Here is a 17,705-nt window from a genome sequence, read left to right on the forward strand (position 1 = left end):
AAGAATAGATCTCTACTACAAAGTGAATATACAGGAACCTCCTATTCATATAATAAAGTGAGGTGGTCCTTTGGGAGCCTTGTAAAATTAAATACATAATGACTATCTCTCCACCCTCACCATTATCACAGCATTTTTACAGAGATATTTTCAATATTTTACCTTAAGTATTTAGGCAAGAGTGGTCATGATTGGAATGACTAGAGGAAGAACTAGTAAAAACATGGTCCTGGAGCTAAGAGAGTCTAGGTCATAGGAATCAGATTCATTACATCCTGGGTCTGAGCTTTTTGTGGGTAGAAGCAGCTTAATTTTACTTAAAAAGCAAAAGAGAGGCACTGAGGTTTTCTAAAGAAGAGTACTATGGCCAGATTTATGCCTAAGGCAGCATCTTTCATGCAGCAGACATTTAATGTTTATTCAAGTAAACGGATTAGGAAGGAGAAGGGTAGAAGAGAAAGCAGAGGCAAGACTATTATAATACTTCAAGCAGGGGTAATGATAACCCAAACAAGGATGGCCACAATGGGAAGAAAGGATATTAAGGAAATATACTCAACAAGAAGCTGTAACTAATTGGACTGGATGTTCATGATGAGGAAATAAGAAGAGTCAAAGATAGTCCCAAGGTTGTAAGGCTGCACACAAGAGGCTAACTGAATAGGGATAGGAATGATAAAAATTGGGATGGGGGAGTGGGGAGGAGGTAAGGTGCTCTAGAATAGTAACTAATGCAGTATTTAAAATGTGGTCAAGGCTTGTTATAATAAAGGTGAATAAAACCAGAGTGTGTGAGATGAACTGAGAAAACATTCCCTCAAAATACTGAAGTATATGTTGTAATAAGGGCAATGAGTAAGCTTAGTGAGAACTGAAAGGAGAGTTATCTATGGATCATGGAATTCCAAGATCTCCTTCTATTGGCAAGTAAACAGGTACTTAGCACTTAGTTCCACGTTAATTATATCAAGCCTCTGTTAAAAAACAGAAAGTATGAACCCCCTGTTGCTGAAGTAACAAGATTGATTGGAACAGGGAGGAGCTAATACCTTATATAAGGAAAAGCATGAGATGGAGAGTCAGAACTTCTTGGAGCAAGCCCCATGGAGGTAAAAGAGAAGAGGCCCAGGCTGGAGAAAGTGATTTTGAAAATGCAGCTTATGGTGGCGGAGATTCTTCTGAGAGCCAGCCAAACTCCTGCTAAGAGCTTCCGAGAACCAGCTGGAGCCAGAGAAAGCATGACTATGGTGTTGGTACTTTGTCTGTTTTGGGTCTATGTTGATTTCACAGGCAGAAAGTGATTTTGACAAGTGTCGGTAATGTGCATGCATGTTATTGTGATTTTGTTAAGCCTTGTCTTCCCAGGAACAGAAACTGTGAAGGATTTGAGGTGGACTAGACACTGTGGGCTTCAATATGGAATGGGAACTAGACAAAGAACTGGGAGTTGCCTGCCTTTGAACCCAGGTGATAGTTTGGTGGATTCAGGTAGCAGCTGGAACCATGGAAGAGGAACCATGGAAGCTGACAGCTTGCCTTGAGTCAAGATGAAAAGACCTCTCCTTGGGTATTAAATGCTGACAGAGGAGATGGTAACTTAACTTGTGACCTAGGAGTGGATGGCCTTTGTACTTTCTACTACCCCTTAAGAGGGGACTGTGTAGTGACTGATGATATTGTAACTTGATTGTACTCTATGGGTGGAGGACTTTGACTTTTGTACTTTGTGTCAATTAAGGAGGCTTGCCTCCTTAAGGGTGATTGAATTAAGGATTTACTAAATGAAGGACTTAGTTTTACTATGTGACCACTTTGGTAAAAACTATATGGCCATTTTAGTGATAAGTTGTTATACCATAATATTCTGAATGCTGTACTTTGTTTATTATAAATGTTTTGTCTTAGTTTGTTACTGAATAAATAGTTTACTATACTGTGTAATCAGAACCTTGAAAATCTGTTCAGGGCAGCATTCCTCTGAAAGCTGCTCATGCTTGGCTTTACAGGTGCAAACTGGAGAGATGCTGAGGTCCAAGTTGAAACCATATTGATATATAGATTCAAAATAACTAGAGTTAAGGCTGAAAAAAACAAATATTCAGGTTATCTGAGGGGTAAGTCTTCAATATGAATAACAAAGTCCCCCAAAACAGACAGAAGATGAGGTACACAGAAATGCCAGGAACCAATTATCAAAGTCACTTTTTAAAAGATGAAAGCATCCCTAAGTTGTTCCTCACACTCAGAAAATTGGCAGAGATGACAAAAGACAGGAATAATAGTCAGTGATGGAAGGGCTGTGGAAGATAGGTGCATTCATATATTCTTGATAAGAGTTGCAAGAGTCCAACCATTCTGGAAAGCAACTTGGAATTATATAAAATGACTAAAATGTCCATACCCTTTGACCTAGAGATTCCAATGTGAAATGCAACCCAAGGAGGTCACTGATAATAAGAAATCCCAAAACATACACCAAATTATTTATTGTAGCACTTTCTGCAGTAGCAAAGAACTAGAAACAAAGCAGATGCCCACTAATCAGGGAATGGCTAAACAAACTGCAGCTGCTTTATTTGGTATCATGGCTCAGGTTAAAGCAAATACCTAGGTTTGGGATTTCTAGAAAATTGGTACTCAAGGAAAATGATACAACCACGAACTTTATCATTATATGAAACAGAAAGCAAGCAAAACAATGCAAATACACATACTATGGTAAGCCGGAACAACTTGCTGCTTGCCACCCACCAAAGGATTTGGGGCAGTCCATGAAAAAGGAAGAGAAAATACTTCAGTGTCCTGCAAGCATTGTGCAGGCCTGCATTATGGCAATAAAAAGCGACATTAGTTTGTCACCACATACAAGAAACTTATCCCAGCCTAAGGGTGGGGAAGATATATTCAGGAGGAAATATACTCAAAGCTAGGGTTCAAGTGGCAAGATCTGAGAATAGGCTTGGCTGAGAACAGTTAAGAAGTACCAGACGTGGAAAAGGGCATTCCTATACAGACCAGGTCTGGGTGAAGCTCAAGTAAGGGACGTTTCTTTATAAGGAGTAGGGGAAGTTTATCAGGACCAGCTCTCAGTCCTGATGGGAGGACCTGTTAACAGAGGCAGCAGTAGGAGAACAATTAAAGGCCATTGCAGCAGGTCAAAAGTTCATCCAATCAAAAAGCTTATAATCCTTATCCACATGACATAGAATTAAGGGTGGAAAAGAACAAAGTATCTATTTTGCCTAGGTTTCTATATATATTAGGATCACTTAGCCTAAGTGACTCCACACTGTAGTCCTATAATTATAGTAACACATCAAACGGTAGAATATGAAACAATAACAAATTTATAATCATCACAATGATATAGGAATATAAGCAATAGTATCATTCTATGAGAAATGATGAATATTACAAATAACAGAGATCATGAAAAAGCTTATACAATCTGTCACCAGCATGGTGAAGTAAGCAGAGACAAGAAAACAATGTAACAATGACTACAACAATGTAAATGGAAAGAACTACAAAATAATCAAAAATGAATGATACAAAATGACAAACAAGCATGGTCCTAAAGAAGAACTATGAGAAGACATCCCTATCCCATTCCTTTGCAGCTTTTCCCCCTCTTCTTTCTTTTTCTTTTTTTCCCCTCTATAAATATTTATATTTAAATGAGATTGCTCTCTGGAAGGGTGAAGGGGAAAATCATTAAATGATAGTGGTAGAAAAATGGTCTAGAAGTGGTAATGGGAAAAAGAGTATACTTGGCCCTTCTCCTGTTCCTTTGGGCTGGAGCAAGTGGAAAGAGTAGTCATCTAGTGAAAGTGTTGTAGAGATTCAATTCAAATCCTCAATTCAATTAACTTTGAATTGTTCAAGGGAAAACCAGATTTGGGACTTTGGAACTTAATGGATACCTGGGAAGCAGGAGAATAGGTTGATGCAGTAAAATTCAACAGCAGAACTTAATCTATATAGAAGATTTAAAAGATTAAGTCACCTTTAATTTCGAGTTAGAATTTGGAACCTTAGTGCTCTGGTGCATGCCTCCAACAGGTCTCTCCTGCAATTATGACAATTCACCCACCAGCTCCTTCCAGAAAAGAAGTGAAGGGGGACAAAGACTTATCAGTCAGTAATATGGTTAGCAGGAAATTCTCCAATGAAAATTAATTACAGTGGCTATATGTGGGCATGTATTTCTATGTTTTAATTTAAAAACTGAGCTTTTCTTCATTAAAAAAATCAGATCTCTTGAAGTTTCTTCCAGCATTAAGATTTTATGATTCTAAATTGCAATCTTTTCATTATTCACGTTAGGAATTTGAGGACCCACGAGTAAATGGCTTATTCGAAGTCTCATAACTGGTTAGGCTCAAAGGCAGGATTAGGTGGTCTACAGCTTTTCTTTTCCATTGTAATTAATATACTATTGAGAATGCTTAAGATATACCAGTAATGACATATACAATGATGGGAAATGTTTCTTTTGAATTTTTGAGGCTCAAGATTAAAATCAGTTACTTTGGCCAAATCCATCAAACAATTTATAGGATATTATATGATCTTTTACATAAACTATGCAGATGACTCTCACATATATTTATCCAATCTATCTCTTATCTCTGTCTCTTGGATATCTTGCATTGGATGTCCTATAAACATCTTGAATATAATACTTCCAAAATTGAATTTGTTATTTTCTCCCTCCCTCAAAGGCTCCTCCATTCCCAACTTCCCTTTTACTAAGGAGGACATCATCATCCTCTTAGTCAGCTGGGCTCAGAACCTAGGTGTCATCCTAAAGCTCAAATCTGACCATATCTTCCCCTTAATAAAACTCCAGTGGCTTCCTATTACTGCCAAGATAAAAATTCTTTGGCTAAAGCCTTTTATAACCTTGCTCCTTTCTAACATTTCAGTCTTCTTATACTTTACTTTTCTCCACATACTCTACAATCCAATGACACTGGCTTCATTGCTATTCCTTGAACAATACACTTTGTCCCCCGATTCCACAATTTTCTCCTTGTCCTCTATGCCTGGAATTCCTTCCCTTCCCTGCCTCCCAGCTTCCCTAATGTCTTTCAAGTCTAATAAAATTCCATCTTCTGCAAGATATCCCAGTCCCTCCTTAATGCTAGTGCCTTTCTTTTAAGATTATACCAACAAGTTATCCTGTATATATCACTTGTAGACAGTAGATAAAAAAGAACGACAAATTACCGATAGTTCTTTCCACACTGGCTTAGCATCTAAGAACATAAGTCAAGGGAACAATTCAAAATTATCGCTATTATTTCTCTCATCTGTAGCATTCATTTGATAATCATATTAGTATTTTTACTGTCCATTAACTCTCTCTCTATCTAGAGAGAGAGAGATCCAACTATGATGAAAGATTCTAAAGAACAGCAACCAAATCTTAAACTTTACTGTAAATTTTGATAAGCCTAGGAAAGCATAAGTGCTTTGTATAGAGTAGGTACTTATAAACATAAGTTAAAAATACATTTTAATCAGTGCATCAAATCAACTTTGGTTTAGATTTATTAAAAGGCAGACTTAAAATTTAACCTGAGCAGGAAAGAAGGGAAAATTATCAAGAAAAAAAGATTATTTACCAAGGCAGGCTTAACAAAAAGTGAATTCAATTCAAACTATGAAACAAACCCTACTATGCAAAGGCAGAGTGGCCCAACATATAAAACTCTGGACTTGGAGTAAGAGAAAGTAGATTTCATTCTCACCATGGGTACTTACTGGGTATGTGACTTAGCCAAACACAATCTTTATGAATCTGAGTTTCTTCATCTATACAACAGAAATATTTATATCACCTAATTCAGTTATTGTGAGAAACAAATGAAATAATGGACAGAATGTGCTTCATAAACCTAAAATGGACATGTAAATGTCATCTACTATATTTCATTATTATTATTAAGATGCATAAAATGCAACACACTATGCTTACCAGACTGGATAAGAACTACCATATCATTAAGAATAGTTCCTTCTAAAGAAGATGCAAGACAGAAAACACTTTCCCTTTTGCTTCCTATGGCTGGAGGAAACAATCTTTCTTGTATAAAAAATTTAACAAAGCATTGGCCATAGGACAGTTAACTGCACTAGACATGAGAGCTATTAGTTAAAAACCCAGTTTCACGAATTTTAAAGTTAACTCTTCAAAAATTACTTCCAAGCTGGAATATAGTAATGTATTTATGTATGTATGTAGTTATAATGACAACAAAATAGAATTTAACTTTCAAAAGGTTAAGAACAATGCAGAAAATGTGTAGCAAACAAAAACTAGAGAATAAAACCTCTATGTAGAGACAAATGAGCTGGAAAAGAAAATGGCAAGCCACTCCAGAATCTTTGCCAAGTAAACTCCAAATGGGGCCATGAAGAGTCAGATACAACTGAAACAAATGAATAACCCCATAAGTATAAATTTGGCCTGTAAAGAAATCATATGCAACTTATATGCAGCATATATGCATCAAATGATGTGAAAAATAAGACAGAGCCAGGTTGTAAAGGGCTTTAACAGCCAAACAGTACAGTTTATATTTGATCCCAGAGGCAACAGGGAGCTCTGGGGCATTTGTTGAATAGAGGAGTGACAAAGTCAGATGTGCATTTAAGAAAAACCATGTTGGTACTTGCATAGGAGATACATTGGAGCAGGAAGAAACTTGAGATAAGGATACCAATTAAAAGACTGTTATATTAATAGTCAAGGCAAAAGTGATGAGAGCCTCAATTATGGGTGAAGTTGTATGAGTAGAGAAAGGGTTGGATATGGGGTTGTGGAGGCAGGTAGAGCAAGAATTAACAACTGCTTGAATGCATGAGATGAGGGAGGGTGGGGAACTGAGGACATGAGGTTGCAAACCTGGGAGACTGGAAGATAGATGGTGCCCTTGCTAGAAATAGTAAAGTTTTAAAGATGGGTTTTGGGGTAATATTCTGTTTGGTCATGTTGAATTTGAGAAGCCTGCAGCAGAACATCCATTTTGAAATATCCAACTGGCAGCTGGTGCTTTGAGATAAAAGCTTAGGACAAAGACGAGAGTCAATTCTATACAGTTCTATATAAGTTGTCTCAAGAGTCTTAATGTAGTTTTAAGTTCCAATACCTTAAATTGCTTTAAACTGTATTAAGACTTTTGGGACTCTGTAATACCACTTCTAGGGTTATATCCCAAAGAGATCAGAGAAGTGGGAGGAGGACCCGTATGTACACAAATATTTAGTGCAGCTCTTTTTGTGGTGGCAAAGAACTGGAAATCAAGGGGATGTCCATCAATTGGGGAATGGATGAACAAGTTGTGGTATATATATGTATATAATGGAATACCACTGTGCTATAAGAAATGAGGAGCAGGGGCGGCCAGATAACACAGTAAGTAAGAGCACCGGCCCCAGATGATGTGGGATCGAATCTGGGCTCAGACACTTAGCACCCACCCAGAAATAACTGGCCACCTTGAGCAAGTTACTTAACCCCAATTGCTTTAAAAAAAAAAAAAGAAAGGAAGGAAGGAAGAAAGAAATGAGGAGCAGACAGACTTAATAATAAACTGGAGAGACTTCTATAAAACTGATCCTGAGCAAGAAGAGCAGAACCAAGAGAAATCTGTACACAATCACAGACACAACGTATGTGTGACGACTAACTTCAATAGACTGGGCTCCTCTCAGCAATGTAAAGATATAAGACAACTCCAAAAGACTCATGACCGAAAGAGATATCCACACCCAGAGAAAGAGATGCGGAGTTTGGATGCAGATTGAAACAAACTACTTGCTGTGTTTTGTTTCCTCTTTCGCACTGATCATTCCATCAGTTATGATCCTTCTTTACAACCTGACTAATGATTAACATGAAGATATTTGCAGATCCTATATTTGAGTGCATGCCACCAGGGGGGGGGGGGGGAGAAAATCTGAAACTCAAGCGACTGTGGAACTCAATGTTGTAAACTAAAAGTAAACAAACAAACCAATTTAATTAAAATAAAAGCAAAAAAAAAAGACTTTTGGGACACCTATATATGTGTCAGAGAGATAATTAAATCCACTGAAGATAATAAGGTCATGAAGAATTAAGTACAGAAAGGAGAAAAGAGAAGAGAACCAGGAGAGGCTAGTGCCAAGAAAACCCAGGAAAGGATATTCAAGAACATGTGGTCAACAATGTCAAATAAAGTAGAGAAATCAAGAAGAATGAAGACTGATGGGCAAAACAATACATCAGATTTAGCAATTAACAGACCACTTAAAGCAACACCAGTAGACTGATAAGGTAGCAGACTGAACAGGGTAGAGCAATGAGTGAGAAGTGGAGAAAAAAGGTTAAAATAACGAGTATAGGTAGTTTTTTGCCAGAAGTTTGGCTTAGAAAGGAAAGAGCATTCACTAAAGTAAATTACAAAGAAACCTGGGATTATCCTTCCCTACTATTTAGAAGAATTAGACACAGAAATGCCTAAACATGGGTAGGATGGCTTAGATTTTAGGTCCTAGAATAAGAATTCCTATTTAAATGATGGTTTCTGGTGTATACTGATAATCAGTATCAATCCTCAGGAGCTTCTACCATTTCAATATTCACATATTTAATAAAATTTAATAAAATTTTTAAATAAAAAACCCTGCTTCCTGAAGCAGCACCCAATTTATGTCAATGATTTCTTCTATCTATAGACTTTCCCCTCCTATACTGCTATTATTAAGTCGTTCCAAGTTATCACTCTGATCCAACACTTCCTCTATTTCCAACAAACTGTCATCACTTAATATGTAAATTTCTACAAAGACTATCCTGGCTATAAGAACATTTGCCTGCTTTCAGGCTTTCTTCCTTACTCATCTCTAGTCCATCTTGTATATACTGCTACCGTATTTTAAAAAGTTAACATTTATCATGTCATTTCCTCATTCAAGGTGCTTTATTAGTAAGTAGTTGGAAAGAAGGGTCCTGAAGGAGGTACAGTTTGGGCTATAGTACCGTCATATACAAAGGAGGGTGATTCTTGTGAAATGCAGCAGAAGGGCTAAGAATGATAAGACATGAAGAAGACTATGGCATGTAGCCAGGATGACGATCTATCTACATACATATATATGTGTGTGTGTGTGTGTGTAGATAGGTAGGTAGATAGATACAACATTTCTCAATGCTTTTCTATAAAATGTTATGAATCAGGTCAGGTTGCAGGTTCCTGGCTTGTGAATTAGCCTACAGATTACAAACAGCAATGGTTCTGATTAAGTCTATACTAATCCTAACTAACAAGTCATCTTTTATCACGTTATCTACTTTGAGCAATCTGATACCTTTCTGCACACACATTGGGTGCAACTGGATCTACTGTTTGTTTTTCTGCCATTTAAACTTTTTCTTCCTTTGTGGAACCCCTTAGACTACTTCACAGAAGCCTATGGTACCACAAAATTAGATAAATGCTCATTTAGAGGACCCTTCAGACTATCAGCACATTAAAGGACTAACCTTACCATCAATATTCTAATTCCTCATCCTATCTTTAACCTCTTTTATTTGAACCATTTAATGCCAATATCTGTGCTATTCTTCCTTCCTTTGGGGGGAGTAGCTGGGGGTAGGTAAGCTGGGGGAGCTCCAGGTCTGTTATTTCATCCATATAACCAATGCCCAATGTGGAAAACCTCTTATATCTTAATAGTCCTTAGTTAACTGACTGAGGGTACTAAACTATACTGGTACAGTGGATAGAGTATCAGGCCTGGAGACAGGAAGACTCATTTTCCTGAGTTTCAAACACTTATTAGGTGGTATGACTCTGAGCATGTCACTTAACTCTGTTTGCCTCAGTTCCTCATCTGTAAAATGAGCTGGAAAAGGAAATGGCAAACCACTCCAATATCCATGCCAAGAAAACCCCAAATAGGATCGTGAGGAGACAAACATGACTAAAACAAATGAACAATAAGTATATTCTAGGTGAATAAATAAATTTAGAAAATATGTGAAGAGTAAAAGTACCATTTGGAAAAGCTAGGCTCCTGTAATAGATTTTTTTGAGGCTCATATATTTCCATGATTAGAAAGGGAGGTAGCATAATAGCATAGAAAAAACACTAGCTTTACCATTAAAGGACCTGATTATAAAACCTATCTATTTCTCTGCTACTTACTATCACAGGGAAGTCACCAACTCTCTAGTGTTCATTTCATGTATAAAAGGAGGGGACTGAGAATGAAGACAATACACAAGATACATAATGATTGTAACACTGTAAAAAAGGCTAATATACTAAGTGGCAACCAAATTCAATTCAAAGACAATGGTCAATGTTGTGATCTAATATTAATCATTTAGTACCACTTATTTTTTATTAACTGGCAAATGACAAAAGTGTGTAAGTAAAGAGATACTTGAAATCAGCCAAAAGTATCACAATCATTCCATTTAGCTATTTTCAGAGAACATAGCTTATATAAGGTTTGAAATCCATAGGCATGGATTGGTTCCTATCTACATGACGGGAGAAAACAGCTATTTCAATGAAATTACAAATTCATGTGTATTTGAGTGTCCGTATGGTTACCGACTAGTTTAATCTCTTGCCTTACGTTGAAGGTTATCCAATCTTAATTCATGTCTTCCTTTAACGATTATGAAAAGTCTTCTGACCATCTCTCACACACACCAGGTTCACTCAAGTCTTTAAAATTTTCCCTACTGGTTTCACCTCCCAAGAAAAGCTTCTGTCCTTTCCTAACAATTTTATCTTTCACTTAAAAAAAATTTATTTTTAGTTTTAAACATCCACTTTTGTAAGATTGAGTTCTAAATTTTCCCTCCTCCCAAAGATGGCATGCAATCTGATACAGGCTATACAAGTACAATCACATTAAACATATTTGTACATTAGTCATGTTGTGAAAAAAGAATCAGAACAAAAGGGAAAATCCATGAGAAAGAGGAAAAAAAGCAAGAGAAAACAGTATGCTTCAATCTACATTCATACTCCAAAGTTCTTTCTCTGGATGTGGATAACATTTTGCATAACGATTCTTTTGGAACTGACTCAGATTATTACACTGCTAAGAAAAGCTAAGTCTATAAGTCAGTCATTACCCACTACTGATGTTACTGTATACAATGTTCTCCTGGTTCTGCTCATTTCACTCAGCATCAGTTCATGCAAGTCTTTCCAGGTTTTTCTGAAATTTCATAATTTCCTATGAAACAATAGTATTCCATTACATCCATAAACAACTTGTTCAGTCATTCCCCAATTGATGGGCATCCCCTCAATTTCCAATTCTTGGCCACCACAAGAAGAGCTGCTAGAAATATTTTTGCACATGTGGGTCCTTTTCTCATTTTTATGATCTCTTTGGGATACAGACTTGTAAGTGGTATTGCTGGATCAAATCAAAATGTATGCACAGTTTTATAGCCCTTTGGCCATAGTTCCAAACTGTTCTTTAGAATTGTTCGATCAGTTCACAATTCCAACAATGCATTAGTGTTCCATTTTCCCCACATCTTCTCCAACATTTATCTTTCTTCTGTTTTGTCATATTAGCCAATCTGATATGTGTGATATGGTGCCTCAGAGTTGATTTAATTTTCATTTCTCTAATCAATAGTAATTTAGAATATTTTTTATATTACTAGTACTAGAGTATTTTTTATATTACTATAGATAGCTTTAATTTCGTTATCTGAAAACTGCCTGTTCATCTTCTCTGACCATTTATTAATTGGGGAGTGACACAAATTCTTATAAATTTGACTCAGCTTTCTATATATTTTAGAGATGAGGCCTTTATTAGAGACACTGGTTATAAAAAATTGTTTCCCAGCTTTCTGCTTCCCTTCTAATATTGGGTGCCTTGGTTTTGCTTGTGCAAAACCTTTTTAATTTAATGTAATCAAAATAATCCATTTTGCATTACATAATGTTCTCTCTTTTTTGGTCATAAATTCTTCTCTTCTCCATAGGTCAGACAGGTAAAGTATTCCCTGCTCTCCTAATCTTGCTTATACTTTCATCCTTTATATGCAAATCATGTACCTATTTTGATCTTATCTAGGTATACAGTGTAAGATGTTGGTCTATGCCCAGTTTTTGCCATAGTTTTTCAGTTTTCCCAGCAGCTTTTGTTAAATAGTGAATTCTTATCCCAGACGCTGGAGTCTTTTGATTTAACAAACAGTAGATTATTACAGTCATAGACTAATATGTCTTGTGTACTTAACCTATTCCACTGATCCATCACTCTTATTTCTTAGCCAGTATCAAGTAGTTTTGATGATTGCTGCTTCATAATAGAATTTAAGGTCTGGCACAGGTAGGCCACCTTCCCTTGCATTTCTTTTCATTAATTCCCTTGACATTCTGGAACTTTTGTTCTTCCAGATGAATCTTATTATTATTTTTGCTAGCTCTATAAAATAATTTTTGATAGTTTGATCAATATGATACTGAATAAGTAAATTAATTTAGGTAGACTTGTCATTTTTATTATATTAGCTCAGCCTAACCATGAGCATCTGATGTTTTCCCAATTATTTAGATCTGCCTTTATTTGTGTAAAAATTGTTTTTTAATTATGTTCATATAGTTCCTGGATTTGTGTTGGCAGGTAGAATCCCAAATATTTTATATTGTCTAGTTACTTTAAAGGGAATTTCTCTATCACTTACTATTGGGCTTTGTTAGTAATACACAGAAATGCTGATGCTTTATTTGTGGGTTTATTTTGTATCCTGCAACTTTGCTAAAGTTGTTCATTATCTCTAGTAGTTTTTTAGCTGATTCTCTAGGATTCTCTAAGTATACCATCATATCATTTGCAAAGGGTGATAGCTTTGTTTCTTCATTGCCTATTCTAATTCCTTCAATTTTTTTTTCCCTCTCTTATTGCTAAAGCTAACATTTCTAGTGCAACATTGCATAACAGTAGTGATAATGGACATCCTTGTTTTATCCCTGATCTTATTGGAAATGCTTCTAGCTTATCCCCATTATATATAATGCTTGCTAATGGTTTTGGATAGATGGTACTTTAAGAAAAACTCCATTGATTCCTATGTTCTCTAGTGTTTTTAATAGGAATGGGTATTGTATTTTATCAAAAGTTTTTCTGCATCTATTGAGATAATCATATGATTTCTGTTAATTTTGTTGCTGATATAGTTAATTATGCTAAGTTTTCCTAATATTGAAGCAGCCCTGAATTCCTGGTATAAATCCCACCTGGTCATAGGATATTATCGTTAGGATAAATTGCTGTAATCTCTTTGGTAATATTTTATTTAAAATTTTTGCATCTATGTTTGTTAGGGAAATTGGTCTAATTTTCTTTCTCTGTTTTGGCTCTTCCCAATTTAGGTATCAACACCATATTTGTATCATAAGAAGAATTTGGTAGGTGTCCTTCTTTGCCTATTTTTACAAATAGTATATATAATATTAGAACTAACTGTTCTTTCAATGTTTGGCAGAATTCACTTATAATCCATCTGGCTCTGGAGATTTTTTTCTCAGGGAGTTCATTGATGGTTTGTTCAATGTCTTTTTCTGAAATGGGGTTTTGTTTCCTCTTCTGTTAATCTAGGCAATTTACATTTTTGTTAATATTCATCCATTTCACTTATACTGTCATATTTTATTGGCATACAAGTGGGCAAAAGAGCTCCTAATTATTGTTTTAATTTCCTCTTCATTGGTGAATTCACCCTTTTCATTTTTGATACTGGTAATTTGGTTTTCCCTTTTTTTTTTTTTACATCAAATTAACCAAAGGTTTATCTTTTTTATTGTCTTTTTTTTTTCCATAAAACCTGCCTAGTTTTATTTATTAGTTCAAAAGTCTTCTTAATTTCAATGTTATTAATCTCTCCTTTGGTTTTCAAGATTTCTAATTTAATATTTAATTGGAGATTTTTAATTTGTTCTTTTTCTAATTTTAGTTGCATGCTTGGGCAATGATTTCCTCTTTCTCTATTTTATTTATGTAACCATTTAGAGATATAAAGTTTCCCCTAAGAATTGCTTTGGCTGCATCCTATAAGCTTTGGCATGCTGTCTCATTATTGTCATTCTCTTGGATGAAGTTACAGATTGTTTCTATGATTTGTTGTTTCACCCACTCATTCTTTAGGATTAGATTATTTAGTTTCCAATTAAATTTTGGTCTATCTTTCTGAGGTCCTTTATTACCTTTACTAACAACTTAAACTCTATGCATTAAGATTGAGTCAAATCTACAAAGCATTTATTCCCTTTACTTTGAATTTCCTTAATATCTATATAGGAGATGTATATAATGTATAATGTATATAATCTACTAGCATAAGATTTGCTTTTATAGGCACATTACAAATAAACTAGCTTACAATCAGCTTCATTTCTTAATTTCATGAAACTTTAACAACCTTCTTCAGCATTGGTATCTAACTTAAGTCTGTGCTCTGGTCTTTGTGTTAAATATCAGGGATGTGTTAAGAATTTATAGAAATAACTCATTCATAAGGGTAGTGGAACCTTAATCAATAGCAACCTATTCACAGAGGTATGAAGTTAATTCTTTTATGTGGTTATTCAGGAGCACAAAAGGAAGAAAACAAAACAAACATTTTTAAAATAATTTTTAGCCCAGTTTACTAAAGTTCAAAGTTACTATCCAGTGGTTACCTTATTTATCAACTGAAATAACCGAGTTGGGGCAATTTGGATCCTAAATTCACAGGTTCCAACTCAGTTATCTTCCCCAAATTTATACATTATATTATGGGGCTCAGCACTGCTCAGAGACTTATTGCTGAGAACTTCCCCACCTGGTTATAGGCAGTTATAGATGATAAACTGGGCAGAAGGTAGTGGAGAGTTAACAATATTCAAAGTCAACCAAGAATGGTCATATTTAGCTAAATTTTAAATTAAGTTAAGGAATTCCTAGGAAGGAGAAATTGCTTTCCCACTCTGCTTCCAATATATGGCTGTCTTTTTCCTTAAGCTAGACAATTCCACTGCTGGCTAAAAACCTTTGGGGTATGTCTTATGACTCTGAGCTCTTCATATCTCAGTCTGTTATAAGCTATTATATGGCAGAGAGGATATAGAGTGCTAAGCCTGGAGACAGGGAGACCTAAGTTCAAATCCAACCTTAATCACTAGCTGTATAACCCAGAGCAAGTCACTACATTTCTCTCTGCTTCAGTATCCTCAACTGGAAAATAGGGACAATAACAATATCTACCTCTCAGGTATATTGCAAGGATAAATGAGATGATATTTGCAAAACACTTAGCAAAATACCTGGTGTGTAGTAGGCACTTGATACTTTTCCTTCCTTACCAGCACATTTCCAAGCAGATCCATCCTACTACTTTCTGGTGTTTCTATAAAGTTTGATTTTAAACTTTTATAGACTAAATGTCTGCCCAATGACTATCTTCCATTTATAATGCTGCTGCCTGAACTACTTCATATAATGTTGTGGAAACTAATTAATATGCTTAGGAGAGGTATGCTTGTATATTGCCATAGAATTATTTTTTAGTTATTTCTTAAATGGGATGTTTCACCTCAAATACCAAAGTTTTACTTTTTAAAACCCCTCTGCTATAATAACGGGCAAATGGCATTAAACAGACTCAATATACGTTTAATGAATTCAATTACAATACCAATTATTTTACCCAAACTATCTCTGGTTTATCTAGAGTATTTTCCTAGCCAAGGTTAGCCTCCAGAGTTTTCTCTATTTAAAGTAATTTACAGATAAAATAGCATATGTTTACACATGGGACATCACCTATACAAGCAAAAAGTCTTCTACAGGTAAATTATACAGAAAAAAAAGTAAATAGGTTTCACTGTGTCAACATATTGTATTGTGTCATATTTCAACATTTTAAGTACATGCTGAACCACGTATAAAGTTTGGCATACAAATTATGAAGGTTTTCCACACTATCCTGACTTTGTCTCCATTATAATTACACCATCTTGAGTTACACAGTGATTGAATATTGACAGCAGACTTGAATCTACATTAAGATGAATCAAAATTGGCATTTTTATAAGTACAACTATAAAATAAGTGGCCTACGAAGTATTTTTTTTTTCCTTTTGCTGAACTGGTCCTAGGACCATAAGTAGCCTGCCCTATTATACAAAAATATCTACCCAAGAAAAGTCAATCCTGTCAATTCTCTTTCACATCTTAAATACTATCAAGTACTAATATCAGGAGGAAAGTCAGGTAGACTGGTGATAGAAATAGAAAATTCTTTTGAGAGTATAGCTTTTAAAATTATTCCTGGTGAACCTAACTACAACTTCAGTCCAAATGCAAGTGAGAAAAGAATTAGAGTTAAAAGAGAGATAAAAAGTAATTAAAATGTGAATACACATGAATTTATCACCACAGATAAATGTCCAAGAGCATCATTACACTGGAGAGAAAAAAGAATCTTTATCCATTGCCCTGTGAGTTGGGATTTTTTAAAAAAAAGGGCAAAGAATTAGTTTAGAATGATTTGGTAAAGAGATGAGAATGGTGAGTTAATTACCAGAGAGAGATTATGGTTGTTTGGGAAAGGATAGGAACTAATAGACTAGACTGGCCAAATTTAGCTAAAATTAAGGGTAAAGTGATCAGAACAGAGAGCATAGTGATGGTGCTTGAATATAAATAATAGTGACCTAAGCATGAGTAGGCATTTTCCAGAAAATAAAAGTCAAGGTCAAATCAACTTTTCAAAAACTAAAACTTTTTAATACTCCTAATCTTAAAGTAATTTGATAATTGTTACAAATATAAAGATATATACCAGGCATTAGTAGAAAGCTATTGAAAATTGTAAATGGAACAAAGTTTTAATTTACTTTATAGGAAGGCCTGTATGCACATTCCAAATATTTACATTTTAATTACTTTAATTAGGTTTGATAAACAGTAGACAACCTTGGCAAATATTTTTACTCAGATTCTAACACAATTGCTCAAAAACATTATCATCACTATCCTAAGAATATTTATAGAGTTCATCAACCTAAAATTCTTTAAAAACTCTTTTTTTGTTCCCAATCACCTGTAAAAATGTGCTCCCAAGACAAAAGTAATTAGACCAGGACAAAAACAAAAATCAAAATTCTGAAAAATAAATTTTAATAAAAATTAAAATTATGACCTGCAGTGTTCATATAACATATTTCAGGCTCCTAATGTTTACCACCAATGTGTAAAATGATCCCTTTACATTAAGTAAAACATAAAAATTTTACAGGACTTTTTAAACCTTTCACCTACCCACAGTGTATCATACATCCTACATTCAATACACAGTCAAAACTGTGACAAATAACATCTCTATGCAGTAGTATTTTTGTTCTAAAATAAATGGCTACAGGAAAAGATAAATTAATAGGGATAGCAATCAGCATGCAACATTAAAAGGTCACAGCCACTGCAGAAAGTTTAAAGATTATATCCACAAACTTTGGCTTTAAAACATATTTAAAAGTTCTATTCATTAACACAAACATCTGGCATAAAACTGTACTAAGTGTAAAATACAACATTCAATTCAATAAAACACATACTGAGAATATGTGTGTGCAAGGCATTACTATACTATATTCTTAAGAAAAAGAGAGTGGAAGGAAGGAAGGAA

At 35.0% G+C, this 17,705-nt stretch overlaps 1 protein-coding gene across 4 annotated transcripts in view; it reads right to left on the minus strand.

Moving 5' to 3' along the window:
* The window catches only part of ARHGAP5 (Rho GTPase activating protein 5), a 110,603-nt gene that overhangs the window by 75,965 nt on the left and 16,933 nt on the right, over window positions 1-17,705 (minus strand). The window lies entirely within an intron of this gene.

This window comes from Petaurus breviceps, unplaced genomic scaffold, assembly GCF_028583685.1.
Source record: "Petaurus breviceps papuanus isolate PSGF00001 unplaced genomic scaffold, PetGlider_PUasm1.0 77, whole genome shotgun sequence".
In the NCBI taxonomy this organism is placed as follows: Eukaryota; Metazoa; Chordata; class Mammalia; order Diprotodontia; family Petauridae; genus Petaurus; species Petaurus breviceps.